The 27957-nt window shown below is 38.3% G+C and overlaps 1 protein-coding gene and 1 pseudogene across 2 annotated transcripts in view; one reads left to right on the forward strand and one right to left on the reverse strand.

The window, feature by feature from the left end:
* LOC309805957 (uncharacterized protein) overlaps positions 1–27957 on the reverse strand; it is a gene marked incomplete at its 5' end in the record, with an annotated part of 119926 nt that overhangs the window by 24418 nt on the left and 67551 nt on the right. The window lies entirely within an intron of this gene.
* On the forward strand, positions 1834–27460 carry LOC309805956 (ER membrane protein complex subunit 3-like; annotated as a pseudogene). The gene is made up of 2 exons: positions 1834–2615; positions 27204–27460. The product of its transcript is annotated as an ER membrane protein complex subunit 3-like (transcript).

The following is a 27957-nucleotide window of genomic DNA, read 5'->3' on the forward strand; positions in this document are numbered from 1 at the left end:
AAATCAAATTTGGAATTTTTACTGGTATGTGGGATCAGACCATTTTCAGAATTAAGATTCTGTTTGCAACCTTGAAATCTGAAAAAGGTCTTAATATCTAAAATGAAGTAGAAAATTCATCCATCAGCCTGTGTTTTCAGCCAGCAGCAGAAGAAGGACTTCTCTTCTAAATAAATTTTAAAAGGATAGTGGGAAGTTAAAATAAGGATGATTTCTAATTGTATCTCATGAGTCTTGCTTGTTCATCATACCAGATATACACATATTATTTACTTTAATTCTCATAATCCTGAAGTAGGCTTAGTATTATTAAGTACCATTCCCATTTTAAACATGAAGAAACTGATGCATTGAGAGTTTACATGTTTCCTCAAGACTCACAGCAAGTAAATGTGCAATTCATGGTCTGAACTCAGTAATTGAAACCAGGTTATGTTAAACCACTCTGCTATAGGCTCCTCGATAAAATACTATCTTATGCAAGGAATTAAGCATTTTAAGTTTATTTTTTATATCCATAGTTCCTTGTCTTCCCTTAAAACGGGATTCTACACCAAAGTTCATCTTATTGGCTGACTGAAATTTTTGGAGGCTTCCCTGGAAATCTCAGTGCCTGGGATCCCACCTCCCTAGGGCACCATGAAGTCATCTCTCTCCTCTCAATCAACCCAGAGGCTGCCATAAGGCTGTGGGTAAAGATCTCTATTTCTATAGAGCGCACAAAATTATCTTCCTTTCTGAACCCAGGAAAATCCCTTTTTAGTCTCGGGGAACCTATCTCTTCATCTAGTTCTCTTCTCCCAAGTAGGCTGGGGCCAGTAGCTCTTTGTACCAAAAGTTGGATTTCCTTTAAAAATTTGGATGTCTGGCTTCTCTGGGCTCACAAAACGAAACAAAACCTGGGGCAGCGCAGCAGCTGCCTTCTTTATGCAAACCACATGCCCTCCACTCACCACAGAGCCATCCAGCTCACTTCTCCCATCACTTTATCTGCCAGACCCTTCTAAGTGTTTGGATTTGTTCATCTTGGCTTAGGTTTTTGGAAACAAAATCCAGGAAGGTTTGCTGTGACTTCTTTGGAAAGTGTCATAATCCTCCTTGGAAGGGATGAAGCAGAATAAACTGCCCGACTTTCTGGATGACAGGGAGAAAAGATTCAGGGCAAGAGAGGGGAAAAAAAGTCTCAAAATTTGATCTATCTGCTACTTCTCCCTAGTAAAGGAAATGTACTTTCCTTCTTGTACTGCTGTGTTTCCTTTATGAAATGCACACCTGCACCCAGTGAAACGCAATGGCTATATTCAGCATTTGGCAGCATACAAAGTAGGTCTTCAGTAAATGTTTACTGAATCAAGTGCCCCAGTAGATTAGTACAAAAGTATTTAAGATCAGCATCCATGCCTAAACACAGACAAGAATTTGTTCTATAAATGTTCTCTGTATCCAGACTCACACAGTGCTAACAAGTTTGCCAACTCCCATCCCTTGCAGTTGCAAGGTATACAAATGAGAAAGACAGATTTGATCTGTGGGTAAATAATTAGTTCTCTGGGCCCTAGAACATTATTAATGTGCCATCTATACAGATGAAATCCACACAAAGTAACAAAGGATTCGGAAGGGTTCTGTGAGTAAATTCAGTAACCTGGCATCTCCTCTGGGTAAAGATGCTCCTGACTTGTCATTAAAATAAGGGCTTGCGGGCTGCCCGGTGGCCCGGGCTCGCCTAGCTGAGGGGCGTGAGAAGGCCTGGAGGCGAACTCCACGAGGAGCCCCGTGCCCCATTGAAAACCAACCCAGCTACAGCAAGCCGGGAGCTGGCTCTCTGTGAAGATGGAAGGGCCCGAGCTGCTACTCGACTCCAACATCTGCCTCTGGGTGGTCCTGCCCATTGTTATCATCCCCTTCTTCACGGGCATGATTCGCCACTACATGTCCATCCTGCTGCAGAGCAACAAGAAGCTCACCCAGGAACAAGTCTCCAACAGTCAAGTCCTAATTTGAAGCAGAGGCCTCAGGGAAAATGGAAAATACATTCCCAAACAGTCTTTCCTGACAAGAACATATTACTTCAACAGCCCAGAGGATGGATTTTTCAAAAAAAACTAAAAGGAAGGAGGTACCTCCTTCTCCTGTGATTGACCCCACTATGCTCACAGACACGATGAAAGGCAATGTCACACGTGTCCTCCCTATGATTCTTATTGGTGGATGGATCAACATGACGTTTTCAGGCTTTGTCACAACCAAGGTCCCGTTTCCACTGAACCTGCCTTTTAAGCCCATGCTTCAGCAAGGAATTAAACTACTCACATTAGATGCCTCCTGGGTGAGTTCTGCATCCTGGTATTTCCTCAATGTCTGTGGGCTTCGGGGCATTTACTCTCTGATTTGGGGCCAAGATAATGCTGCTGAGCAATCACAGATGATGCAGGAACAGATGACTGGAGCAGCCATGGCCATGCCCGCAGACACCAACAAAGCTTTTAAGACAGAGTGGGAAGCTTTGGAGCCGACGGATCACCAGTGGGCACTAGATGGTATCAAAGAGGAGCTCGTGGCTGAAGACCTCCACTTTGAATCCATGTTCAAAAAGGAATTACAGGGCTTCCCTGGTGGCACAGTGGTTGAAAGTCCGCCTGCTGATGCAGGGGACACGGGTTCGTGCCCCAGTCTGGGAGGATCCCACATGCCGCAGAGTGGCTGGGCACGTGAGCCATGGCCGCTGAGCCTGCGCATCCGGAGCCTGTGCTCTGCAATGGAAGAGGCCACAACAGTAAGAGGCCCGCATACCACAAAAAAAAAAAAAAAAAAAAACAACGAATTACAGACCTCTATTTTTTGAAGACCAAGCAGGGGTTAGCTGTGTCAGGAACTCAGAGTAGCGCTTAACCTTGTAACTTTTGTTTTGAGCTGAAGCCTCTCAGAATAAAAAGGGGGATGCGTGAGCTGGCAGGTGTGCAGCAAGGATTGTTCTTGTCTGAGCTAGCTTTCCCTTCATGTTTGAAACCAGAGGAAACATGAGGAGTGTGTGCTGGGTGACTTGCCCAGAAACAGCTATTTTTGAAATATTTTAAATTTTCCTTCTGGTGACTCGAGTAATAAAAGTTAGAGAGAGGGGGGAAACTCAAGCTAGTGATAATGTATAAAACTTAGCAAAAATTCAGAAATTTCAGAAAAAGTGTTGTCAATTAAACCTAATTATTATGTACCGTCATTCTGACTTCTAAACCACAGTAAACTCCTGTTTTCTTGGGATCCAAAAAAGAAAAAAAAAAGAAAGTCTTCTGGTCTTTGGTTACATTTTCCACATAATTCAATGTATGCATATACGACCCAAGAAAGAGAAAATAATAGCAAGGAAATGCCGAAAACAACGAGCGCTCTATAATATGAGGATGTTTCAGAGGATCCATTGCCCTCACAGTTGATTATAGGCTGCCTCTCCAAGAATCCTCTCTAATGCTGGCTTTTGCTACCAGTCTAGCTCAGCTGGGCAATACACTGCCAGCTCTCCAAACCACCTTCCTTCTTCCTTTTTTACTTTTTTCCACAGGACAAAAATACTTCAAGGATTAAATCATATGTGGCCTTTAAGAACAAATACTAGACCCATTATGTTTTCAGATCTCACTTGCTGTTTGGAAGCCCAGGTTTTTACCATGGTAGTTGTACTGGCTTATCATCTGGGTTTGGCAAATACAGTAGTAGGTAATAATAATAACTGGCATTCATTGATTATCTATCAAGTGCTAAATATTTTGCATGTGTTTTAAATATTATCAAGTCTCACAACAACTCCTGGGATCAAAGCTCAAAAAGGCAAAGTGACTTGTTCCAAGTCTCACAGTAATTGAACTATGAGTTAAAAGCATCTCCTCTGCTTTTAACTCATGGTCCAATTCACATAGTTATCCCTGAACCCAAGGCCTCCATGGGAGTCTTTAAAACACTCTAGGGAGGCACAGAGAAGAGTTCCGGCATTTTGGCTTTTGATTAAGGGATAGGAAGAAGATACTTTGTTCCTGTACTTGCTTGAAGGAAAAAATGAAATCTGAAATGCAAGACCTGTAGGATTCATGGCAAAAAAGCACTTTGAGTCAGGGAAGGCAACCCAATTACCCCCGATGTTAGCCTGAAGCCACGCCCTTGACTGAGGCTGGAAGTACACATAAGGTGCTTTCGTCTAATCATTTTAAAGTACTTAATTAGTGTCGCCTAGTTACACATTTTAGCATACATGAACCATCTTTCATTTTATCTTAACTCAGAAACAAGAATTACTGAGGTCTTCTGAGAAGAGAAAAGAAAAAGAAAAGAAAATGAGATCCAAATTTTTAAAAATAACAGTTACAAAATGTCTCACTCAGAAAAGAGAGATTTAGAATTATGTATGTGTAGGGATACTTTAAGCCTCAGAATAGGGAGAAAAGTGTCTAGGTTGAGATTCAAATGCAGGTTCTCTAAGTATTTCAAAGTTTGGACTGTGGTCTCTGGAGATACATGGCAGGTAGGTTGTTCTTTCACATGCAAATCTAGGTTGGGCCATCAGATTTCCTGAACTGAGATTGAAACGAGAATGAGCCTGGGGAAAAACAGGAAACTTTGGGCCAGATAAACAGTTGTTTCTCCCCAGACTTGAAAAAAAGTAATAGAAAAGAATTTCTCGAAATGGGCATCTCTTACCACTTGTACCAGGCCACCTGGGAGTGCTTATTAAAAATACAGCTGCCTAAGCTCCACCTTCAATGTTCTATATCTGGATATCTGGGGGAGGGGCCCATAAAACAAAATTCTTAACCAGAACCTCCCTAGTGATTCTAATGCACAGTAAATTCTGAGAATCTCTGGTATAGAGAATATTTAGAAGATTTATTGACTAGAATGGCTTGTCTCAAACCATATTTTGATAAATGGCAAAAATTAGTGTTGGTGATAACTCATGTTAAAATCAATTTTTGAAATATACATATCAGAAAAACACTGAACAGTTATTTGTCATCATTACATGACAATCTCCCCCCATAAGGAACAGTGTGCAACATAAGAGAACACAAGGAAAGCTCATGAACAAAATCATGTGCACGTAGATATGAAGAGTTGGATGCGCCGATTTTTTATTAGACACCATTTGCTAACTAACCATTGCATTCTATCCATCCATTTATATTTGATTATGCTTGGTTATGCATTTGAACCAGCCCCAATCCTAGCGTTAAGGCCAAAAATAATGGTCAGTATCTATAGAGCAATTCTCATTCTCATTCTCATGTAAATCTCATGCTTCACACACATGAGATTACATAATTTCCACAACCTTCGGAAGTGGATTTCATCATTAGCGCCATTTGACAGATAAAGAAGCTAGGAATTAGACAAGTTAAATAATTTGGACATGCTCACACAGCCTAAGGAACTGTACAGCTTGTACTCAAATCCAGTTCTGCCGACTCTAGCCTTAAGATGAACTTCCTCCTAAAAATAATTTTTCCCTCCTCTCTACCCCATTTCTCACTCTGAGCCATATATCACTGTGGAAATTCCACCATCCAGAATTCTTTCTGGGAGGAACTGTATTGCTAATCAAACACCAGAATTCTTCCTTCCCATTAAAACACTGAATGGGGGCTTCCCTGGTGGCGCAGTGGTTGAGAGTTCACCTGCCGATTCAGGGGACACGGGTTTGTGTCCCGGTCTGGGAGGATCCCACATGCCGCGGAGCGGTTGGGCCCGTGAGACATGGCCGCTGAGCCTGCGCGTCCGGAGCCTGTGCTCCGCAACAGGAGAGGCCACAACAGTGAGAGGCCCGCGTACCGCAAAACAAACAAAAAAGAAAAAAAAAAACAACACTGATTGGCCAGGGATGCTAGCTGTCAGTCCTTCATACCTTACTGTGCATGAGTCATCAGCGGGTCCTGCACCTCTTGCTGAACTAGATGAAAGGGAAGTGCATTGAGGGGCAGAGGATGGAGGTGTGGTCGCGGGGGCACTGCCTTGCTCAGGGAGGGGTGGCAGAATAAAACCCTCTTACTTCTGAGGAAAGTTTGCAGGTCCTGAGTGCTTGGGGTCCAGGGAAACGAGGTGAGAATCTGTAAATGTGCCTCCTGTGATTTGCCTAGGTCCTACTTGCGTGAAAGTAATGTTCTACTTTCAAACATATGTTTAAAGGACTTGGGCTTGAGACCTAGCTCTGCCATATTGCAAGTTGGTAAAGTTGGGCAAATCTGTCCCTATTGTTGGAACATGTTGGAACATGTTGGAAAACATGACTTGGGAGTCATGTTTTTAAGGTCTGTGCCTGTTTTTAACAGTCTTAGGGGAGCAAATGGCCCCATAATATGTAAGATGCCATGGGAGTAGGTTAGCCTTATCTTAAGCCTGACTCATTTTTATGGAAACTTTCACTAAGATTTTATTGATGAGAACCCAACCTACTTTTTCAAGATTGTCCCTCATAGCTACCTAATCTTATCTCTCCTGTGTCTCTGCCAGTTGCCACATCCTATATTCCAAAATGAACAGTAGTAAGTAGAAGCTTCTGATATTTGCCTTTTCAAAACCTCATCTTTCTAACCTCCACAGCATATAATGTTATCAAAAACAAAACAAAATTAAAAAAAATACACAGCCTAAAACCAACCTCAGCTTTTTTCAAATTATTTAGTTTTTATATAAGATACAGGAAACGTGGTTCCCTACAAGGGCCATAAAGGGATATAGCTAAGGAAAATACAGGATATAGTACTAGTAGTCTAAAGAATTAGCGGAGAATATAGAAGAGCTCAAGTTTTAGGGTCAGATGGCCTGGGTTGAACCCTGTTTAACCATTTACTAGATGTACACTCTGGGGTAAATTACTACCTCCACTCTTCAGTTTCCACGTCTGTATTATATACCCACCACTTAGGGTACTGTGATGATCAAATGTGCTAGTTAAATGTTTTTTTATAAAGCTTATGACTAAGATTTATACTAGTAAGAACTCAATAGAGTAAGAACTAAAGTAAGAACTCAATAGATGGTGGCTAATACTATTAAGAGATATAAGCAAAGGACAAACAGCAATATTTCTTCTCTTATCCCTCCCAGAGTTAAATATCTTTACCCACATACCAGGAAGAATTATAGAATACTCATAATAGTCTCCTTTCTCTACATGTCTTCTTATGAGACCGTGGGTAATCAAATGATCCGTTCCAAAAAAACAATGAGGGCTTCCCTGGTGGCGCAGTTAAGAATCCACCTGCCAATGCAGGGGACATGGGTTCAAGCCCTGGTCCGGGAAGATCCCACATGCCATGGCAACTAAGCCCGTGGGCCACAATTGCTGAGCCTGCGCTCTAGAGCCCACGAGCCACAAGTACTGAAGCCCGTGCACCTAGAGCCCGAGCTGCACAACGAAGAGTAGCCCCTGCTTGACGCAACTAGAGAAAGCCACGCAACAACAAAGACCCAATGCAGCCAAAAATAAATAATAAATAAAATTATTTTTAAAACAAAGACAATAGGAATAAAATTATCCTAGCAAGCTCATCTAATCTTTCTCAATTTCCTTATCCATAAAAAGGAGCGGGCTTCCCTGATTGGCGCAGTGGTTGAGAGTCCACCTGCCGATGAAGGGGACACGGGTTCATGCCCCGGTCCGGGAAGATCCCACATGCCGTGGAGCGGCTGGCCCGGGAGCCATGGCCGCTGAGCCTGCACGTCTGGAGCCTGTGCTCCGCAACGTGAGAGGCCACAACCATGAGAGGTCCGTGTACCGCAAAAAAAAAAAAAAAAAAAAGAAGCAAGAACACCTATCAGTGTTTTATCGATAAACTTAGTTCACATATGCAGAAATGCTTCATAAATTACATGATACAGTTAAGTTATTTATTATTTGGGATAGAAGTGACTGAAGATATAGGACGTGGTTTTAAATATGAGAACAAAGCACACTGAATAACTGCCTCATCAAAAAGTGGCATTTTCTGTATAAGTTTATCCTTATTAATAACTCAAGGCTAACCTACATCACCTTTTTTTAAAAAAAAACCTTATCAATGGCAATGATAAATTATGAGATTAAAAATATATTAACCACTGGGAAAGAAGAATTATCACCACAGGGTCTCATTTCTTTATAATATAGTTTCCCAGGTATGTTTGATGAAGAGAAAATCACTCACCTGCCAGCACCTATATCAGCATTCTGGAATAGACCTTTGACCAACATCCTTCCCCCAAGAGACAACAGCTCCTGAATTACATTCTACAATTAGTACTTAAAGATAACATGGACATTTGCTTAGCTTTTAATATTTAGATGAAAAATTCCTGTCAAAGGAGTATTTTACTAGCACCAATTTGAAATTTTATTTATTTGTTTTACAATATAATGAAATCTGGCAAAGTGAGCAGTTCTAGAGAAGAATGCATTTTCATCTTACGTTTTTACCTAAAACAAACAAACAAACCTAATACTAAACCTCCTTCTAAAAAGGCTATCTTGTATCTGTGTAGAGCCCAGATGGGCTAGGTCCCTGACTAGGTGTTCACTAGGATTCACTTTGCCAGGCTGATGATAATATTATAGACTGTACTTAAAACTTGAATGTTTATGTATCACAGTTTATTTATTGAAGGAGGTGAAATATTTTTAAACTCTCACTCTCGTTTTATAGAGGGCACAATTTTCCTTGGAGAGAAAGACTATTATTAGCATGAAAATTAAAAGATGTGATGATTTAAAAATAGCAGTGGTGAAAAGAGCAAATTCTAGGGTCCCACTGCCAGGGTCTGAATCAGGCTCTGCATGCAGTAGCTGTGTGACTTTAGGCGACTTTCTGAACCACTCTGTGCCTTGGCTCTCCCATCTTTAAACTCTTGTAGCATGTATACACAAACCCTTGTAGCATGTCATAGACTTAATCCTTAAGCTGAGTGGTTAAAGATAAAGAACACCAAGGGCAACAGTGAGAATTTATACACGTGCATGAACTCTTTGTGCAACCAATTCGACATGATACTTTTCCTTTCCACTAAGAAGGCAATAGCTTATTCAGCGTTGCTCAGTGTAGGCTTTTTAGTTAGTGTCTAATATTAGAGCTAGAGTAATTTCTTTTAGGAGAGAAGTGAAAGTCATTACCATGTGGTAGCATGTTTTAGTGGTGTTTATATACACAGTGTTTGCTCCTGCAGGTGAGTTAAGAAAGCTGTTTTCTTCCTGTTGGTTTCAAGAACGTCTACACTGAAAGAACTGTGAGCATTTATACGTTGTCTTCTGTGTGCCCTGCACTCTCTGAGAATTACGTGTTACATTTCACAGGTAATCCTTCCTTCAAGGGGGGTAAACTCCTGACCATGGACCAAATCGAGCTCACTGCCTATTTTTATATAGCCTACGAACTAAGTACGATTTTTATTAAATGGGTAGGGGAAAAAAATCTAAACAATAATGTTTTATGACACATGAAAATTACCATTTCAGTATTCATAAAAAAGTGTTATTATTCCTTTACATATTGTTTATTGTCTTGGGTGCTTTTGTGCTACAACAGCAGAGTTGAGTAGTTGGGACAGAAGTCATACGGCCACAAAGCCTAAAATATTTAGTGTCCTGCCCTTTAAGAAAATGTTGCTGACACCTCCCCACCCCCGCCCCATTTAGCCTAAATCTATCCCAGAAAGAAAGGAAGATTGGCACTCTAACAAGATCGTAGCCAAGGTTCTCCTAAGTAGAGGATAAGCTGGTATTTACCTGATGACTGTAGAATAATCTGCTTCAAGACAAGAAAGAAGGTAAAGAGGACCAGTTCTTTGCCAACTGAGAACTTCCACTTGATTTTGCATCATAAGAATTTTCCCCAAACTGTCTTTCTTACAGTGGTAATTTGATCCTAATTATACAAAATGGGGACCTGCTTTGGTTATTCCATCATAATATCACAAAGACAGCAAGTCAGAAATTCAGGCAATAAAGAGCAAATCCAAGCCCGCCCCATATCCCAGGCAATTGATGACATGTTAAATATCTGCCAGGTTCAAATCTCTTCTGGGAAGGTGGTGTAGAGAATCCCTCCCCTAGGAAGAATTGCCATGATGGGAACCGTTTAACATTCAACAAATCACCTTCTACTCTGTTCCAGGCATTACTCTGAATTCTGAGGCTACAGGGATGATCAGAAAAGCAATGACCCTGTTTTCATGGAACTTAAAATGCAATAGAGGCAACAAACAATAAACAAATGAATAAATAAGAAAAGGCTGAAAAGTGCTATAAAAACACAAGGTATAAAATACTGTATGATTCAGCTTACATGAGGTGTCTAGAATAGTCAAATTCAGAGAGACTGAAAGAGAATAGTGGTTGCCAGGGACTGGGGGGAGGTGGGAATGGGGAGTTTATATTTAGTGGATAGAGAGTTTCAGTTTTGCAAAATGAAAAGAGCTCTGGAGATGGATGGTGGTGATGGCTGTACAACAATATGAATGTACTTAAAACCACTGAACTGTACATTTAAAAATAGTTAAAATGGTAAATTTTATGCTATTTGTATTGTACCACAATTTTTTAAATTGGGAAAAAAAACACTAGAGATAAAGAGATGGTCCTAAAAGGGGAGGAGGAAAAAAGACAGGTCTCCTACAGAAAAAAAAAAAAAAAAAGCACCTTCAGCTTCTCATCAGAACACCAGATACTAGAAAATAATGAAGAAAAAATATATTCAAAATTCTGTGTTAAAATTATTTTCAACTTAAACTTCTATACTCAGACAAATTATTAACTAACTGTGAAGGTGGAAGAAAGTCATTTTCAGGCAAACACATGCACAGGGAGAGTGATGGTGGCTGGCCAAGTGGCTGCTGCTCATGTTAATGTACTTTCAGTTTAAAAAAACATTTAGAATAGGTGATTTATTCACATGCTTTAAAAAATCAGAATATATAAAAAGATATATGGTAAATCTCCCCTTCCAATGCTCACCTCCATTTTCTCAGGTGTTCTCACTGCTCCTTCCCAGACGGAACCACTGTTGTTGGATTCTCATGTAACTTCCAGAGTATCACTATGCATGCATAAACATATCTGAATATAGATTCTTTCTTTTTCTTCCCTTCCTTTAAATGCTTGGTTTAAAAGGGGTAATTAGGTATGGCCTGAATAGCAGGAAGATTGAGCCAGATGAAGAGGAGAACATTCCAGGGAGAGAAAAGAGAGAGAGAGACCAGAGGCTCCAGGACAGAAATTGGTGTCTTGTGTCTAAGGATAAGAAGGAAGGTCAAAGTGATGGTGATGGATGCAGAGTGGATGAGGGAGGGTGTGGCAGAAGAAAAGGAAGAAAAGGAGGAAGAACACATGATTCCCTCTAGAATAATAGTGCATAGCTGTCCAACCCTGTCTTCAATGAGAAACTATCTACCATGGTAGCCATCCCTGCCCATTATGTGCCATTATGATTGTTGGACCTCAAAAAGAGGATCCCATGGACCCCCACTTGTTCCAGGAAATAGCCACCTCCAGAACACCCCTACTCCTAACACTAAACACATCTTCCTCTTTAGAAATGTCCCTGCATGGCTCACTTGCCCCCTGAAGCCAACCAAGGAATTATGAGTGTGCCTGGAGTCCAAGCAGCAAGTCCCCCTCACTTGCAAAAATCCCACCTCCAGAGAATGTTTCCAGTCAGAGACTGTGTTTCCTCTCTTTACTCTGTAAACGTATTCTCCTTTCTGTCACCTTAGAACTCCTGCTGAAATGAAAGCGATGACAGATGGGTTCCCTTGCCAAGTTTATGAATCAACAGCCTTTGCTCATTTTGTCTCTGACACAGTTTTGTCTTTGACATCATGAAACAGTTCCACCTTCAGCCTAAGTTCAGGGCCCTATCTTACCCCACCTCCCAAGATGAAGAGGGAAGAGGGGAGAGAGAAATCAGAAGATGCTTTTTTATTTTATTTTATTTTTTGTTTTATTTTATTTTAGTATTCTCTGTGTTTCTTAAACTCTACTATCTCCCAATACTATTTCCAAATATTTATTTTATTTTAGTCCCAATTTTGGCATTTAGAGAGAAGTTCATTTTTTTTTCAGACTGAAAAACTCTATTTTGTCCAATGCATACATAGACATAAACTCATGAAAGTTTCCAAGCTTTATTTAAATAGTTTTCTGATGTGGTTTCCATAAAGCAATATTATGACTCAGTGTTCATATTTAGAGAAATTATGATGATTTCTTTAAAAATTCTAATTATAGTTTAAATGACCTAATTGCTATTCAAAATTAGACACATTATATGCCCAATTCAACATACTTCTTTAAAATATTGCCAAGGATTAAAATAAATTATAATGTACAGTGCATAATTTCACCTTAATTATGTATTTCTGTGATTAGTTTCCAGATTCACATTTCTCTTATCTTTGTAAACCATCTTCCTTCTCCACCATAATTTTTCCTTGATAAAGGGGTAATGCTGAAAAGATGAGACTCTTAAATTTTTTAAATGTTTTTTATTATAAAGTAATGGGTACTTATAAAAATTTAAAACAGTATGGAAGTGGGTAAGTAGGAGGTAACATTTGTCCCTGTCCCCATGAATTCTACTGCCATTAAGTAATCAAGATATGATATGTATGTGTATTAAATTAAAATCAAGAGTGAGACTGGGAAGAGTTTAGCCAACTGTAAAATTAGAGGGCACACAGAATACACAAACCATCCTCATTTCTGACACCAACTGCAAGTTTGTGGGGATCCCAGAACCACCCTCAGTTTTGACAATTTCTAGATGGACTCACAGAACTCACTGGAAAATTTATACTCACAGTTACAGTTTATTACGGGGAAAGAACACAGATGAAAGTCAGTCAACAGAGGAAGCACACAGGGCGGAGTCCAGGGAACACCAAACATGGGGCTCCCACTGTCCTCTCCCCATGGAGTCAGGACACATTAATTTCCTGGCATCAATATGCAACAAAACACATGGAGTGCTGCCAAAAAGGGAAAGTCAGCCAGGCCACAGTGTCCAGAGTTTTTATTGGGGCTTCATTACACAGATATGATTGAAGGGTTCACTGCCCATGTGGTTGTCTGACCCAGCATAACTCTAAATAACATTGCTGGGTTTTCTAGTGTTGCTGGCTCCTCCCTAAGACTATCTGGGCATAGCCAGTGCTCACTATGTAGCATAGTGCTAGACTATCTGGTGAATCAAGGCCCAGGAAAATAAAGACACTTTTTTCAGGCCTGTAATTCCAAGGGCTTAGTGATCACCTCCCAGAAGCCAAGGTCAAAGGCCAGAATGCTTTTTGAGCAAGGTTAAATTCTTTACTACACAGGCTTCCTAGTGGAAAAAATAAAAAAAAATTAGAGGAGCAAAGCATCCAAACTGATTATTTTCAATTAATTTCAGACGTTATTTAATGATGTCCCTTAAAGGAGAGAACCAGTAACTGTCTTCTTGCCACCATACAGAGTATCAGGGATAGTAGGGGAGAACATACTTGTTTTATTCTTTTCCTCTTTGTCATTATAGGTCTCTATTTCATTTGATTCCCTTTCTCTCCTACTCCACTTCCACTACTGTTAGTTCTGATTACTACGATTAGTCACTCTGAGGTAGTGATCACCTGTATAAATACCAACAGAGGTGAGTAAAGGAGTGAAGCTCCCATTTGATATTGGTTCAGCGTTGATATACTTCATTCACATATTAAACACAAAAGAATATCCTTCTTTTCCAGAAAGGAAATTTGTTTCCTCACTTTTCCACTAACCCCTCCTTTCTTCTTGAATGGTTTAGCTCTCTCAGCAAATATTTTATTTTCTTCCTTTTGATGGAGCTTGCAGAGAAATAGCTCTCTGCTACAATAGAGTCAAAAGCTAGGGCATGTAGAATCTTGGCCCTGACTTTTACTCTCAGACTCAAGTCAACAATTCAGGGTTTGGCAATGTGGTCCCTAAAGCACATATTCTCATCTAAAGCTTAGCTCTAGCTGACAGTTACATAGTGAGAATCAGAGAGCAGTTTCCCAAGAAAGGTAGAAAATCTGAAATCACTCCATTCATTCATTTATGTGAAATTCACATAGCATAAAATTAACCATTTTGAAGTGAACAGTGGCTTTTAGTACTTTCACAATGTTGTGCAGCCACTACCTCTATCTAGTTCTGAAACATTTCCATCACTCCAAAATAAAACACCATACCCATTAAGCAATCACTCCCTGTTCCTCCTCCTTATAGCCACTAAAAACCACCAATCTGCTTTCTATTTCTACAGACTTATGTACGCCAGATATCTCATATATATGGAATCATACAGTATGTGATCTTTTGTGTCTGGCTCCTAAAATTACTCCATTTTAAATGTGGTCACAATACCAAAAAACAATGAACAACAACACTGGGTTAGATAAACCAAACACGTGTGAGGGAGAGTATGGCCCACTTGCTGCTAGTTAATAGCCTCTGCCCTGATGCAAAGAGTGATAGAAGGGACCATAGCTAGACATTGATTAAGAAGAAGGAGTCTGGAAAAGATGTTCTCTAGGGGGACAAGTTATTAAGCTAGGTCACCAACGATTCACAAATCCGGTCAAGAACAATCAAGGACACAGAATTCAGTAGAGAGAGCCTGTTAGAATCATGGTTTAGACAGCCAAGCCAAGTCCAGTGCTCTAGAAAGTCCTGGAAAGTAAAGAATTCAGGAACTTTATTTGCAACAACTTTGTGTGTGTGTCGGGGGGTGCGGGAGACACAGTTTGAGGCCAGTGAATCCCCTCAATCAGAATGCATAGGTTAAACAAAGCTTTTAAAAGGTGTTTTTAAGCATGTTATATGATCTCAAGGTTGTCAACCTGGTCACCTCATGCCAATCAGTAGCTCTGATTGTCAATCATGTAGACTCCAGACTTAAAAAGCATGCAGGATAAAAAAGGAAGATTATGGGGTAAAATAGAAATGTTAGGGATGATGCCAATTGGAACTCAATGTGAAGCACAGCCTTGCTTTGATACTTAACATTTTAGTCTCAGGTTCTCCAACAGAAAAATGAGCATAATTACCCATTGTGCTGGATTGCTGTTAGAATGATACATATTGTCTATGCAATATATGGCACAAAATGAAAGGCAGTAGGTATGAATTATTATGAGACTGATATTGACGAACAATTTAAACCACTAATTTTAGGATAGACATTTGCTCTCGGACTTCCTCTGTTCCCTGCTGCGCGCAGGTGAAACATCATACACAGGTAAGGCAGTTCCTCAAAGGGTTTAGTAGGTCCTCATTATAAGGATAGAAATGTATCTTACAAAAGGATATGAAGCAACTTTACCACTAGTTCAGGGGAATGGTCATGGGTTTTTAAATTAAATCTAAAATAATTTTACTCATTGGAAAGGATGACAGATGGACAGTGTGACCCCTGTAATCCTTTTTAGTTGTGGAAATGGCAGTTAGTTGGAGGGATTAGGCCTGTCAGTGTCACACTGCCAACTGGACAGATCTCAAATTTAGAAGGACAACTCTTGTGTCAGACTAAGTAGGTCAAATTTTTGTGCCTTTTCCATAAAGTCCTCTCTGCCAAACAGAAGGTGAAGATGCAGGGGTGCTTGTTGGTTTGACAAAATTTAGATTTAACTTTTTCAAATTCCTTTAGTAATTATCTCAATTTTTTTTTTTTTTTGCGGTATGCGGGCCTCTCAGTGTTGTGGCCTCTCCCGTTGTGGAGCACAGGCTCCGGACGTGCAGGCTCAGCGGCCATGGCTCATGGGCCCAGCCGCTCCGCGGCATGTGGGATCTTCCCGGACTGGGGCACGAACCCATGTCCCCTGCATCGGCAGGCGGACTCTCAACCACTGCGCCACCAGGGAAGCCCAATTATCTCAAATTTTAACGGTAATAGAAAATTAAATCAACACGTCCATAGTACAAACAATATTTTGGTCTATTTAAAAGCAATTTTGCATCATAAAGAAAGAGATTTAAGACATGATACCAAGTCTCAACTATTATATAATCTTAAGTAATGTGTTTTTTTTTTGAAAAATGCAGTGTGCTCTGTATAATGTGGAAATGAAGGGTAGGACCATCTTTTACTCCTTAAAATTCTATTTTCTGATTAGCTTTGTGTACATTAATGATAAAAGTCTAACATCCTTTTCAGAAATTGCATCTAGTGAGTTAAGGAGAAAAATGTCTGATTTCTAGAGATCAATATATCAAAGAAAAGAAAATCAGGTCTGAAACTGTCATTTCTCTCTCAAAAAAGGAAACCCATGGATTTGTCATGTGCAGTCCTTTCTTTAGGGATTTCTGTGGTCCTTGGGTGGATGTTGACAAGACGGATGTAGCACCTACAGGACAGATTTGGACCCAGTAATTTTAAGAAGTAGGGATCTTAAGGTGAGCCAGTTTCTGTTAGATCTTCGGCCTCAAGAAATTTATATGGCTATTGACTGGGCAGGGGGTAGGAGCAAAACTGCAGGGAGCAAATTCCTAGTTTCTGATTGATTAACTGATTGATTGCTTGATTAGGCTAGGATTAGCAGGGGAGCAGGAAGCAGAAATCATTTAAACAAGTATTTCTAAAAATATAGCACTTACTACAGGTATTAAACAGATAAAATTAGATCACATAATACATGTACATTAATAATTTTAATTAACCTCTCTATGACAAATGACACTGATTTTCTGTTTATATTGGTGCTACATAATTTTGTTTTACATTTGCTAGGTTAAGTGAAAAAAGTTTTATAAAACATGACAAAAATTATGAAGGTTGTATATGAATGACTGGTTTGTGAGACATTTATTTCAACTTAAATAGCAGATATCTTTTTTAATTGAAGCATGTCTAACCTTAAGAGGCACTGGGCATGTGAACTGACATTCCAAGATTCTGGGGTAAAAACCTGTCAGAACCACTGGATTTGAGGGGAGCTTGATTGTGATTTTTATCTTTGTGTATTTTAATTTTTATATCCTATGAATATAGCCCAAAAGATAATAAACAGAAAAAGGTATCATTTTCCCAATATCCAGGATGAAGATGAATCAGAAAACATCAGTACAACATGATGCCTTTGAATATTAGCTAGAATGAGATATAATAGAAGTCAGCTATCATAGCACATGGTAGATACAGCTACCATGGTAAATAGATATCTGTAACTACCAAACTGATATTTTGGTATTCGCTTAACAAATTTACACATTATGAACTGAGAATTATATCTACAGTAATATAAAATCAATTCCCAATTAAACACTATGTTTAATCTAATTCAATTATGTTAATCTTATTTCAAAAATGAATTCATGTGATGGTTTGAGATACAAACAATAGAACAGAATATTTAAAAGGTGGCTGAGGACACTGGCATAAAGGAAAGATGACATGAGTGGGGTGATGTACAGCTTGCATGCGGTGTGGTCCATGCTGGAAGTGGACTGCAAAGTTGGGTCTGAACTTCCTAACAGCCAAAACAAATACAACTGTATAATTAGTTACAGCAGGGGTGGCAAACTATGGCCCTTTGGCCAAATCCCATCTGCCACCTGATTTTGTAAATAAACTTTCACTGGAACACAGCTGTGCTCATTTGTTTCTGTATTGTCTATAGCTCTCTGTGGGTTACAATGGCAGAACTGAGTAGCTGCAACAGAGACAGTACGGCCTGCAAAGATGAAAATAGCTGAACTCTGGTCTTTAAGAAGAAGTTTGCCAACCCCTGAGTTACAATATTACAGTATCTAAGACATTTTAAAAAAATTCCCTGGCTCAGTGAATTTTTTAAAAACCTGTTTTTCATTATTAAAAGCCATTGATATTGATTAAAATGTTTAAAAGGATTGATATGATATTTTTGCCATGAAATTTATGTTTATTTTTCCATACCAATGGCTTAGCAGTTGTTACATTGTAAATCTCAGTTACCCAAAGCTCATCTCTTGTATAAATAAAATAGTATATATTCAGTACTTTCTTAAAGTATTAGTCTTAAAAGGGACTGCCTCCACAGGCCCATATCTAAAACAAACCCGTTACCTAACAGTTATCCTTTACACAGGATTTTCAAATACAGTCTTCCACCTTTTAAGCTGCATCACATTAATCATTAATTTCAGAGGAAAGGAAATCACTTATTGAAGGACATTTCCTTCTGCTCAGTCTTAAGGACAGATCAACAGCACCAGTCATATGATGAATTTTGGGCAATACACTGGAAGACAAGGATGAGAATGTCAATAAAGCTTCTTTTAAAATCTTTCTATCTACTTGGACTTCAGAGAAGGCAGAAAGAGAAAGTAAAGTGAATAAGACTTCACTGTGAATAGGTGAAGTGTCCCTTCTTAGTTCTGACTTCTAGAAAACTAAATTTGAAGCCCACTTTACTACCTGAGCATACTTTTCTGATCCAAGAGTGGACCTGACATAGGCTGGATGGTCAGATTCTCTCTCCAGAGAATTGAGAAGAGACTGGGATGCTGGCACTGAGACACGTCAGCGGCGGCATCCAGAAAAAGGAGCTTCAGGCTTAAACACTGAAACTTCCCTGATGCCCGCCTCACTGAAGCCTGGTTGTTCAGATCTTCCTTAGATCCTGATCCTTTCCTAATGTCTATTACTTATATCCAAAGGAACTTTATTTAACTTGCCCAGATGGTACATTTTCAAATACTTAAGGATATTTATCATATCCCTCTAAACTTCCCTTCTCCACATAAAACATACTTAATTAATCTTTTCTTCAAAATTATTTTCCTGGGGGAGAAAAATCCCAACCATCTAAAGAAATGAATTTTTAAAAATGACTTTAATCCCAAATCCAGACCCCAGCCTCTTTAAAATCTTGTGTGGAGAACTGAACACAATGCTTCAGGCATTGTGTGATTAGCAAAGAGTAGGACAAGACTATCACCTCCCTTAATCTAAACACTTTACTTTTCTCAATGCAGTCATAGGTCATATTTACTTTTTTTGATAGATACATCATACTACTGACCTTACATTTAACTAAATGAAACATGTTTTTATCATTAAAGCTGATACTCAATTTTGTTATTTTTAAATCCAAATATATAAATGTGAATTTATCCCTAGCATATTTGATCCTATTAATATACTCATTTTTCCAGTTTGCCAAGACAACTTTGGATTAGTAATAACTAATTATGTAGTTTCTGTGTGATAGAAAACATGTTAAGCATTTTATATCTTTTATATTATTGCATTTTTTCACAATAGTCTTACTAGAAATGTGTTTATTTGTTCCCAGCTTCCACCACTCTCTACCTCCTCACCGTTGGAAAGAAAAACATAACTCTTTTGATTGAAGTTAATTTTCTGAGTGGAGGTGAACAGCAATCTTACCATAATGGAATTATATAAATAACTGTATATTAAATAAATAAATAAATATAAATAAGCTTCATGAAAAATGTCCATACTATGTAAATAGATAAGAACAGGTAGGAAGGTCATAACTAAAAAGATAATGAGATGCCAAAGGAAGAAGAAATAACTGATAAGCTGGACTTCATTAAAATTAAAAATTTTATGCTGCTAAAGACAATGTCAAGATAACTTAGACAAGCTACAAACTGGGAGAAAATATTTGCAAAAGACACATCTGATAAAGGGCTGTTATCCAAAATATGCAAAGAACTCTTAAGAACTCAACAATAAAGAAAACAACCTGATTAAAAAATGAACCAAAAACCTTAACAGACACCTCACCAAATATCTACATATGACACATAAGCATTTGAAAAAATCCATATCATGTCTCATCAAGGAAATGAAAATTAAAACTATGAATACCACTACACAACTATTAGAATGGCCAAAATCCAGAGCACTGACAATACCAAATGCTGACAAGGATACGGAGCAACAGGAACTCTCACACGTTGCTGGTTGGAATGCAAAATAGTATGGTCACTTTGAAGATAGTTTGGTGTTTTCTTACAAAACTAAACATATAGTTTTATCATATCATCCAGCAATTGTGATCCTTGGTATCTACTCAAGGGAGCTGAAAACTTATGTCCACACAAAAACCTGCACACAGATGTTGATAGCAGCTTTATTAATAATTACCTAAACATGGAAACAAGCAAGATGCCCTTCAGTTGGTGAGTGGATAAACTGTATATATATCCAGACAATGGAATATTATTCAGTGCTAAAAAGAAAAGAGCTATCAAACCATGAAAAGACATGGAGGGAACTTTAGTCATATTACTAAGAGAAAGAAGCCAATATGAAGAGGATATATACTGTATGGTTCCAACTACATGACATTCTGAAAAGGGTAAAACTATGGAGACAGTAAAAAGATCAGTAGTTGCTAGGGACTGGGGAGAGGAAAGGGTTCATAGGCAGACCACAGAGGACTTTTAGGGTAGTGAAAATATTCTGTATGATACTATAATGATGGATACATGTCATTATACATTTGTCTAAACTAGTAGAGCGTATAACACCAAGAGTGAACCCTAAGATAAACTATAGACTTCGGGTGATTATGATGTGTCAGTGTAGGCTCACCAGTTGTAACAAATGTTTGGCTCAGGTGGGTAATGTTGATAAAGGGGGTGGTTATGTGTGTATGGGGACAGGGAGTATATGAAAAATCACTATACCTTCCTCTCAGTTTTGCTGTGACCCTAAAAATGCTCCAAGAATGAGGTACTTTTTATTAAAAAAAAGAAAGGTAATGAGATTAAGAGAGGTTAGGTGACTTGGCCAAAGTTACAGAGCCAGCAAGTGGTGAAGCTGATCTTTAAAACCGAGTCTGACTCCAAATCCCATGCATCTAACTACTACTATGTTCTGGTGCCTCCAAAGTTTAGCCAAACAATTGCTTCCTAGATGTCACTTTTCTTTTTTTTTTTTTTTTTGATGTCACTTTTCTTAATCATTAAGTTTTCTAAGAAGATTTTCTATATATTCATTTATATCATTGATTTAAAAAATACTATATAGAATAGAGCCCAGTGGCAAGCTTCTAGAAACCCTTTCTAAAGCTGATGTCTTTATTTTAATCAGTACCCCTGGGTACATTAAATCCATTATTGAAATATTATTTACTCTGCATTTCATAAACTTTTCCATAAGGATGAAATAATTCTTTTCCAAACCCTTCTTTACATCCAGTTACATTACACCTGCTATTTTTCCTTGACAGAACAATCAAATTATCTGCCAAAAAGAAGTTGTATAACCTTTCTGGAAACCAATTTAAAAGTATATACTAAGGCTCACAAAAATCATCTTACAAAATCTCCCTTCAGGAATATATACCAAGAAAATAATCCAACATTATGTGCATAATACTTTTCTGGATTTTACATTCTTTTATATTTCTTCTATTTCTGTGTTCTGTGTTATTTATAAAGGTTAAAAAAACAAACATAAAAATAGAATTATAAATTACATTATAGCACAAAATGAGCTTCTATACAGATTTTTAAACAATGATTTTGAAAAATATATATGGACATGGGCAAAATGTTCATGATAAGACAAATGAAAAATAAGGATGCAAATGCATATAGTATAATCTAATTTTATAAGTATATTTAACATGTATAAATAATGGTATTATATGTATGTGTAATAAATAAATAGACTTTCCTATGCTTCATTAGTTTGTACATCTAATATATATTATATATATATATATATATACACACAAGTTTGTATTACCTAGTCCCCTACAAAATTGTCCCTGAGTATTTCTGAGAGTAACCTGGAAGTATACATGAATATGTTCACTTTAACTACCATTATGCACTCCTTCACAATGTTTTCTTTGGGATTGCCCTACTGAGAACTGAAGTTTCTGCCAGGAATTGCCACAATTACCTTTTATCAGACACTATTCTCAAATGACTAAATAATGCTCAAAAAAAGAAAAGCTGTACACTCCCAACAGCCACAAAGTATAATAAGTTTCACCTTCCCCAAAATGTTCTAGATGCCTGTTTTCATGTATTATTTTCATGATGGTTTGCTGATTGTGTGGAACCTACAGTTCAAACTATTGAAAGGCTTAGCAAATCACTGAATCCCAAAAACGTTTGAACTCTCAGATATTTGACAAAGATTGTGACCTATATTTTCTCAGGATTTATGCTTAGCACTTGTTTGGACACTGAGCATCTCATGTATTTCATGACATCAGTCAAGGAACAGTGTTGAGATTATATCACCAAGACATTTTTTCATTTGCCTGCAAGATATTTCTAAGATAATTATATCATCTATTTAAGCTTGTTCTTCCCAATAATTCACATCACTAATCATTTTTTCCATGACCCATTGGAAAGTAGTAGCTGGAATAACATCTTTTAAATTTTGGTAGAGCCCCATAGGAATGATGAGTACCATCTTGACCTTCTCTTTCTTAGCCATAAGGATATGAAATATTATTCTGCTCTGTACAGTTGTATAGGTTGTACACTGCTCGACAGAAGCAGCACAGTATCTAAGGGAGTATCATTTACATCCTAGTCACTATAGATTTATATAAAATGTTTCATTATAAATAAATCATTACACAATGGAAGTTATTATATATTGTTTTAAGAAGTACAATATCTCATAGAAGGGAGTGACTTTGTCTAATTTGCAAAAAGGCATTGCATAGACCTTCAACATCCCTAGGACTGATTGTAGTCACTTTTAAGTCCAACTTGGAATGGCCCTAGCTAACTTGAGTAACGAAGAGAAACTGGGTTGATGTTGAACGACTCCACTAACTGAAACAGAGAGGGAAAGGAAGAAAAGGATAAACTACACTTCAGCATTGGAAATATGAGACTGGAACTCAGTAGAAAAGTAAAGTGTGCAAGTCTAGGGAGTTGAATTTGTGAGAGTGAATGAGACTACCCAAACAGACAATGGGCAAGAATGTACTCAGGAATAAGAAAATCAACAACTTGCCCCAAAGAGACAGAAAGGGAAAAAGGTAGTGAGAAACACAAATAGAAAATGGTCAGAATATTAAGAGGACTAGAAGAAAAAGAATCATAGAAACAAAGAGAAACTCTTAAGAGAAATAGGCAATCAATACTATCAAGAGTAAAGATGAGTCAAGGAAAATAAGAATTGGAAAGAGGTCATTAGCTTCGATAAATACACGGTCTTTGGTAGCTTCAGCAAGAGTAGATTCTATGGAGGGACTGGTGTGGAAATTAGATTGCAGTGAGTGAGGGAGGAATGAAAAGTGAATAACTAGTGGTAATAAATGTAGCCTAGATTCTTAAGAAATCTGGTTTTTTTTTTTTTTTCCTTTTTGCGGTATGCGGGCCTCTCACTGTTGTGGCCTCTCCCGCTGCGGAGCACAGGCTCCGGATGCGCAGGCCCAGCGGCCATGGCTCACGGGCCCAGCCGCTCCGCGGCACATGGGATCCTCCCAGACCGGGGCACGAACCCGCATCCCCTGCATCGGCAGGCGGACTCCCAACCACTGCGCCACCAGGGAGGCCCAGAAATCTGGTTTTGAATGAAGAGAGATTATTATTTCAAATGCAATTTCTCATAGAAAAAATGCTACATTAGAGGTTAATTTCCTAGGTCAGCCTACAGCACTTATTTAGTTCATAATAAAATGCAGAAACTGCAGATTTATGATTCAAGCTGGAGGAAAGAAATGCTGTTGCAACACTTGTAATAAAACAAAACCAGAATAATAAATCTTAATAATAAACTGTTTTCTATGTGTCTTGAATGCTGGTAGGTGGGGAAGATATATTTAATTAAAGAATTATGACTTGGCAGATATTTTTATGTAAGGATTCTGATATGGACTTCCAGAAAATCTTAAGGTCTTAAATTTTTTTTCACTGTGTTTAATTTCATTTTTAAACAAATGATCGTGCTTTACTTTGATTCTCTGTCACTGGCATTAGTTCCATAGTTTCCAGCTCTATTTGTCTCAAGATAGACTGTCTAAAGCCAGTCTCAAGATTAGTGTGGAGAACAGAAGTCTCTGTGACTCAAAGGCATTTATTTTTTTAAGGAGCTTCCTATCCAAGGTGACCAAATCTTGAAACAGCCTAGAATTTTACTCCAATTTTTACTTAAAAAGAAAAGGGTAGAAAAAAGCAAAATGGTGCAAGATGGGGTCAAAATTGCAAGTGAAGGAGGAGTGAGAAGAAAAGGGGCAACATTCAATTGACCAAGAAATTAATTTTCCAGAATAGATGAGTCTATTAATAAGATAATAAAAGTCTCATAAGCTCTTACCATGCTGCTGCAATAAGATATCGTACTTCAACTGACCATTGGGTAAAATGAAAAGTGATGAAATCTAGCTACCTCTATTGTCATGGAGAGAAAAGTCAACTGGTGAGGGTAACTTCTTCTTAGATCTTAATGGTTTGTAAGCTACCGGAAAACTGGACTCTTTGAAGACAAAACTGAGTGTGGTAGTATTTGGAAGACTATAAATATGAGACATTACAAAAAAAAAAAAAAAGAGTTGACCAAAGTAAATTGTTTAAAATCTGCAATTACTGTACTACTGTTAAGGATCTCAACTTGAAAGCATTTAATGGGCCTGAAGATATTAACATCAACAGTTGCTATAGAATATATAATAAGAAATATTAAAGTAGCAATTTAGAAGAGTCTGTCTTACTTCCCCTATCCTTCTCCCCACGCCATCTTCTCTCCCCCCGCAAACAAACCCTCCAGTCTCAGATCCCTCACAGATGAATTCTACTTAATATTTGAGAAATAGATAATACCAGTTCTACACAAACTCTCAGAAAATAAAAGAGGAGGAAACACTTCTCAACTCATTTTATAAGGTCTGCATTATCCTAATCTTAAAACTTAATGAACGCATGATAAAAAAATTATGCACCCATATCCTTCATGAAAATAGATGCAAAAATCTTCAACAAAATATTAACAAATGCAATTAAGCAATATATAAAAAGATAATATAGCTTGACAACTGGCATCTTTCCCAGGAATGCACAATATTAACAAACTAAAAATGGAAAATCTTATCATCATATTAATAGATACAGAAAAAGCATTTATAAAATATAAGCCTATTTCTGATTTAAAATTCCCACCAAACTAAGAACTAAAGGGAAATTTCTTAATCTAACATAATATTCAATAGTAAAAGAGTGAAGATTTTTTTCTCTAAGATTGGGAACACGGCAAGCATATTCACTCTACCCTTACATTCAGCATTATACCCAGAGTCCTTGGCAGTATTATAAGGCAAGAAAAAGAACTAAATGGCCTATAAACTGGAAAGGAAGAAGTAAAACTGTCATTATTCACAGGCACCATGATTGTCTATGTAGGAAATCTTAAGTCATCTACAAAAAAACTGCTAGAACTAATAAATGAATTTGACAAGGTTGCAGGACACAAGCTCAGTAAATAAATCAATTATAATCTATATACTAACAAAGAACAATTGGAAACGGAAATTTTAAAATTTTGCAGTAGCATCAAAAATATAAAATACTTAGGGCTTCCCTGGTGGCGCAGTGGTTGAGAGTCCGCCTGCCGATGCAGGGGACACAGGTTCGTGCCCCGGGCCGGGAAGATCCCACATGCCACGGAGCGGCTGGGCCCGTGAGCCATGGCTGCTGAGCCTGCGCGTCCGGAGCCTGTGCTCTGCAACAGGAGAGGCCACAAGAGTGAGAGGCCCGCATATCGCCAAAAACAAAACAAAACAAACAAACAAACTATATATATATATATATATATATATATATATATATATATAAAATACTTAGAGGTATATTAACTATAAGGTGCAAAACACATACATTGAAAATTACAAAACATTGCTAGTAGAAATAAAAGAATCCCTAAGTGGGCTTCCCTGGTGGCGCAGTGGTTGAGAGTCCGCCTGCCGATGCAGGGGACACAGGTTTGTGCCCTGGTCCGGGAAGATCCCACATGCCGCAGAGCGGCTGGGCCCGTGAGCCATGGCCGCTGAGCTTGCGCATCCAGAGCCTGTGCTCTGCAATGGGAGAGGCCACAACAGTGAGAGGCCCGCGTACCACAAAAAAAAAAAAAAAAGAAAAGAAAAAAAAAAAGAATCCCTAAGTAATTGGGGAGATACCAATTTTGTTAAGGTGTCAATTCCCCCTAAATTGATCTGTAGATTTAGCACAATCTTAAACAAAATTGTAGCAGGCCCTTTGTTGTTGAAATTGACTAGTTCATTTTATAAGTAATGTGAAAATAAAATGAAGAACAAAGTTGTAGGACTTTCACTGATGTAAAGATAGAAATATAGATCAATGGAACAGGAAAAAAATGTCCATAAATGGATCCACAGACATATGGACAATTGATTTTTGACAAATATTTGAAGGCAACTCAAAAGGTAAAGGATAAAACTTTCAACAAGTGGTGCTGGAACAACTAGATAGCCATAAGCCAAAAATCAACCTTGGTTGTTACTTCATAACATATACAAAAATTATAGTAAAATTTATCATAACCTAAACGTAAGAGCTAAAACTATCAAACTTCTAAAAGAAAACATAAAAGAAAATCTTTGAGGCACTGGTTTAGGCATATATTTCCTACTTAAGACTCAAAAAGCATAAATCACAAAAGCCAAAAAAAATCAATAATTTGAACTTCATCAAAATTTTTAAAACTTTTACTTTTTATATTATTTTTTTCTTCCAGTTTTATTAAGATGCAGTTGACATACAGTGCTGTATAAGTTTAAGGTGAACAGCAGGATTTTACTTACACACATTATGAAATGATCACCACAATAAATTTAGTGAATGTCCATTTTCTCATATAGATACAAAATAAAAGAAAAAAAAGTGCAAGTAGGATGGAGAGACGGGAGTCAGGAAGATGTTACCAGGCAGGGCCCCACAAACTGTTGCTGTAACCCCTGGAAAGAAGAAAACACAACAATATGAAGAGCTGCAAGCTCCAGCTCCACCACTACCAACAGTGGCTTCCATCATCACAAATGAAGTAGACGTGCGATATTACAATGATTTGCTGAATCCAATTCCAGAATAATTTATTTCTGTGCCCTTGATACTGCATTGTATGCTGGAACAGGTTGTGGCAAGTGAAGAAGATCTTGTCCCACCGAGTCTGGCGGAGCCGCCTCCCAGAACAGATGGGCTGGACCACAGAATCACAGCTCACATCATGTCCATCCTGCCCTCTCTCTGACAGAGAGGGAGAAAAAGAATCTCCATGAAATCTTCTTATCTGAAGAGGAAAATGAAAGCAAACCAGTGCCCAGGGGCCCTCTCCTACTGAACTATCACGATGTCCTCGCCCACAAGAAATATGTGCTAAAGGACCCAAAGAATTTTGACCTCGTTCAAATTGAGCAGAAGATGCAGTCTAAGTTGCTACTGTGGGAATTCCTTGAATTCCCTCTGCCCGCCACCATGGAACAGCATGAAACGTCTAGCTACAATTCATGAGCTCATGCACTTTTGTACAAGTGAAGTTGTGAGCTGGAATGAAGTAGAACGAGCCTTCAAAGTGTTTACTTTTGAGAGCCTGAAACTCTCTGAGGTTGATGAAGAAGGGAAACTGAAGCATTCTAGAATGATGTATGGGACAGATTCTGAGATGTTCAACATACCATGGGACAACCCTGCCAGATTTGTTAAACAGATAAGGCAAAAGTACATCATGAAAATGAATACCCAAGAGACCAGACAGCAAACAGATAGTGGAATCAAAGACAGAATTTTATTTCTGGGTCAGAATTGGTCAACATCTATGCAAGATGATGAGATCAACAAAGAACCTTCTAACCCTAGTCAGCCTGATACTAACAATATTAAGTATTCTGACCTGGATAATAGGAAATCCTTAGACTCTGATTACAGAGAACCATCAGAGCAGGAGAACAGCTTGAAGTCGCAGCTCCAACCTGAGCCTTTGAAGCAGACCATGAACAATGAGATCAAAG

The sequence above is a fragment of the Mesoplodon mirus genome (assembly GCF_964341445.2).
Source record: "Mesoplodon mirus genome assembly, chromosome: 6".
Taxonomy (NCBI): domain Eukaryota; kingdom Metazoa; phylum Chordata; class Mammalia; order Artiodactyla; family Ziphiidae; genus Mesoplodon; species Mesoplodon mirus.